General features: G+C 53.8%; 1 long non-coding RNA gene across 1 annotated transcript; it reads left to right on the top strand.

Annotated features, from left to right (window-relative positions):
- Positions 1-1,008: 1,008 nt before the first annotated feature.
- On the top strand, positions 1,009-2,416 carry LOC105853814. Its single transcript, XR_001145583.1, has 3 exons — positions 1,009-1,258; positions 1,594-1,702; positions 2,338-2,416. It is a non-coding gene; the product is annotated as an uncharacterized LOC105853814 (long non-coding RNA).
- The last annotated feature ends 2,000 nt before the right edge of the window (positions 2,417-4,416 follow it).

Genomic DNA, 4,416 nt, shown 5'->3' with positions numbered 1-4,416 from the left:
GCTGGGCTCCCGAAGCGACGCCCGAGACCTGCAGCTCCGCAGCCGCGCCAGGGGCTGTCCTCGACGAGACGCCGGCGCCGGGCCGGGGCAGCTGCCTGGAGACGCGGCGTGGACACGCAGGTGTGTCCGCGCGGGGAGCGAAGCCTGCCAAGCCCCCCACTCCGCGAAGAGGCAGGCGGGGGCCGAGTCCGGCGGCGGCCGAGGGCGCGGCCGGTCTCTGCGTCCCCGCCAGGGCTGGGGCCAGGAGCGGCCTGGGGAGCCTGCAGGAAGCAGAGCCTTCGCCCTGCAGGGGGCGCCCACGAGCCCGCGCCTGGTGGCCCAGGCTGCGTCGCAAGGGCCCTGCCAGGCAGCGTGCCAGCCCCGCGCGCGTTCCCCTGCGCACCCCGAAGGGACCCTCTGCAGGCGGGAGGGTGGGGGCGGCGCTCTGCACGCTCCGGAGCCCGCCGTTTATCTGGGCACAGCTGGCGTGTGCGGTGTCCCTTTGCAGGGACTGAGCAGCCCCGACGGCCTGCTGTAGGACATCGGCTGCCCGTTTCTTCGCTACAGGCGCCCACGCCGCGCGCTCGCACGACAGCCGCCGGCACAGCACGTGTGTGCCCGCACCAGACACCCAGAGGCTGGTGTGCAGGTGAACGCAGCCCTCGGGGCTGCAGCTGCTGGGAGAGGCCTCTGGCCACGAGGTGGCAGTAGCGGACAGCAAGCCCGGCCGGTGGTGCTGGACACGGTCCAGGGGCGCGGCGCGGTGTGGGCCTCGGCGGAGACCTGGGGAAGCCTGAGCTGGCCTCGCCCAGCAGGGACGACGGCGGGGGCGGGCCCAGGAGAAGGCCTCGCTGTGTACACGCCGGGCCGCCGGCGGGCGCGGTGGGGCGGCCACAGCCCCAGACTTCGTCACCGAGCGCGGGCCGGCACCGAGTCCCCAGCGCAGGGGCGGCGTCGCCGAGGGGAAGCGGCCCAGCCCGCTGCGTCTGAAACAGCCGCGTGCAGAGCGCAGCTTGGCCATGCCTCGGCGCCTCCCTCCACCTGCAGGCTGTCCCCAGAAACCCTGGTGCTGTGGGGCGGCCTCGTGCTCAGGGGACCTGAGTCGCGAGCCCGTGTCGCCCGGCTGGGCTGCGTCACGGCGGGGAACACGCTCTCTATCACGGGCTCTCCGGAAAACCGCCTCTTCAGAATGCTTAATGGCTTTTACACTTCAGAAACACCAAACGAGGTCTCAACAGCCATCGTCCACCGCCGTGGCTGCTCTTTTATGGATGCAAAGGTCAGTTGCCTCCTTTTAAGTTATAAATTCTGGGGGGCCCTCCCTGGCGGTGCAGCCCTGCAAGCCGGCCGCAGCCGCTTCAGTGCGAGTTCCGCCCCCGGTCCCAGAGGTGACCACAGGGCGCGGCAGACCTCTCCTGACCCACCGGCTGCTCCCCTCAGCAGTGTGCTTCCTCCATCTGCCTGTTCTGCTCCCCGCTCTGTGTCTGGTGAAGCCTCTCACCACCCTGCACCTCTGGCCTGTTACCCCAGTTCTGTATGCATAAATAAATCTTTTAAAAACTAAATTCTTAGGAGAGACTGTATCAAATAACCTCTTTCGTTTACCTGATTCAGCCCTCAATTGTGACTCTGACAACTCAAAGCGAATGAAGTGGAGGATGCGATGATGTATAAAAAATACTTCATGAAGATGGAGACAGAAAAATGTGGAGTATCCATAAAAGTAAGTTAGCCTTTAGGGCTATGGAGCAATTCAGCGCATTAAATAATACCATGTATTTTTACAGCATCAATAGAACATTTCAATAGAATACAAATGATAGAGAAAAGTGGATGAAGGCCGGAGATGATTTTAAACACGGCTTCTTTTCCACGGAACACTGTAGGGGCTAAAATTATATCTATTTAGCTTTTGAAACACAGTTATTTTTTTTTTTAAATTGCTGTGTTTCACAGCTAGTAAATGGCAGAAACCAGCCTGTAACCCACATCTCTGAAGTCCAAATTCATACTTTTAATTTTGCCAACTTATATAAAGGAAATCTTTCAATACTCCGGTTATCCGCATCACGTGTCTTGCCCTTAAAAATCAATGCCATTTTCATCATCAAAGGTTTTGAAATTTAGAGAATGAATGATACCAAGTAACCTTTATGATCATTAAGTGTAAGGAAGACAGAGCCACGTGGCACCAGACGGTAGCTACCTAGGAAGCAGGCTGACTGGGGTTGGCTGCCTTTGTCATGAGATATTCTCTTGTGCGTTCGCTCTCGTCTGTTTTGTTTTGACCTTTCTTTGCTCCCACGTCCGTGTGTACTCTGCGCTGGTCCTCCTCTCGCTCTGGACAATCTAATGGAGGTTTCCGTGGTCCATTGAAATAAACCCCCTTCGAACTCCCGTCACCGTCCACGCGGCTCTTGAAGGAGGCCATCCTGGGATTCACCGGGGAGTGCGGTAAATTAAGCCTTTTTCATTTCAACTTTGTTGACCTGATTTTACTATAATGTATTTTCGTAAACACACATCTGTTGTTTATCAGGAAAGACTAAAAGCGTATTATAATTAGAAATCTGCCAGTAATTTATTTGCTCCTTAACCACCTGCTTCATACAGGATGATATTATCTTGTGATATAACACGCTTTTGTTATAAAGCTAAACTCTCTCTCTGAGAACATGATCCAGGCTTTGTAAATCATCTTGATATTAGAATGACACTTCTTTTCAATAAGTTTTTGTGTCACAATGTCAATGGTCTTGCAAGTAGAGACTAGTGATTTTTTTTAAATGTGCCATTATACTGATGGCATCCATTTTTGCAACAAAACACCTATGCTGACCAATCACAACAGAGGCTTCCTACTCCTCAAAAATTCACATATATATGGATATAATGTAGTGAAAAATATCCTCTCAAAAATACTGATTTTCCCACTTTCATGTACTAAAGTATCATCGTCTTTGTCCTAAATGACTTGATTCCAGTCGCCAAGGATGATGATTCATCGCCTTTATTCTGAGTAGAATCCATTGCCAAGTAAAACGTTAAACTGCTGATGGGTATCACTAGACGGTGCCCTCAGCCATCGAACTGGCAATGCCTGTTGGGCTCCGTGAACTAGCCAGCGCCTGGTGGCGGGGCTCCAGAGCAGCGCAGGCTGCCCACAGCATGCTAAAAACGATATGGCACTTAGGTGTCATACACTTCTGAAATTCTCCTTATCTCTGCAATATAAATATTGTTTTGATTGCATGACATTTATTTGGGCAGAATTGACTGCCCAAATGGGCAAATGGGCAAATGACTCTTTGATAGATAAACATGGTCTAACGTTTCATTTATGAGCTTTCTTTTAATTTCTCTCCCCAGATGCTGTAGTTTTCGGTGTCGGGGTCTCCCATGGTTTTATGTTGTTGGAAACAGTGTGACTACTTTCAGTTGTTTTCACGTTTTGAAACATATAAAATACAAGGAGACAGAAACTCAGTAATTTTTAAAGATGCTGACCTCACCTCGCTGTCCTGTCTACCTGACTCCGAAGAGCTCATCTTGTATATGGTTGTACGTGTACATCTGCACCTATTCTGCGTGGTGTAGATGTATTTGTCCTTTCAAGCTGTGCTGCTTTTCTTGCTGTATTGCAGCAGCTAACGCCTCCAGTGAACAACTGGCTAGGAAGCTGAGGAACTCACATTCGGGCGCTGGTCTTGACTATGTCGAGAAGCAGCAGCCTTCCACAGAATGCCAGCCGTGGTTTTTTCATAAATACTGTTTATTAAATATACTTCTACTTAGAAGTTATCTATTAATTGACTTCTGTCTTTCCAGTTCCACGAACGATGCACTAAATGTATTTAAAGGCTCTCTGCTTCGAGAACCGTGTGCCCCTCCCCTTCATCTGTTAACTGGTCTCCACCGCCTACCTGGAGGTGCAGGTGCGGCCATGGAGCCAATCTATGGCATTGCCGGAGGAGCACCTGCGAGCGGGCGGGACGCACCTGACGGGAAGACGCCTTAGAGCGGGGAGGCGACGGCCCGGCGCTGGTGCGCAGACCCGGGAGCCAGGCACCGGCCCTGGGGCTTCAGGGGCCACTAAACCCCGCCAAGCCTCAGACAGGGCTGGCGGCCAGGCGCTCAGCTGCAGTGAGAAGCGCAGGCCGGACGCGGAGCCAGGCCTTCCGCTAGCAGCCTCCGCTGGCCAGGCGACTTGGGGCCAGGTGAGAGCTTTGCCTGAGCTGCAGGAGCCGACAGAAAGCCTGTCCCCGCAGACACTGCCCGAGTCCCAGTCGTGGAACTTCCTGGCACTCCAACTCGGGATAATCCTGTCTGAACTTGGCCCATGTTTTGAGAATGACTCAGCTCTTCAAACATGGCCCACCCACGGGGCAGCTGGAGCCCAGCCCTGGAGTGAGCCCCTCTTGCTGGACAAAGTGGACC

The sequence above is a fragment of the Condylura cristata genome, unplaced genomic scaffold (assembly GCF_000260355.1).
Source record: "Condylura cristata isolate star-nosed mole 26May11 unplaced genomic scaffold, ConCri1.0 scaffold00018, whole genome shotgun sequence".
In the NCBI taxonomy this organism is placed as follows: Eukaryota; Metazoa; Chordata; class Mammalia; order Eulipotyphla; family Talpidae; genus Condylura; species Condylura cristata.
The sequence above is the reverse complement of the archived record's forward strand: the minus strand, read 5'-3'. Positions and strand labels throughout refer to the sequence as shown.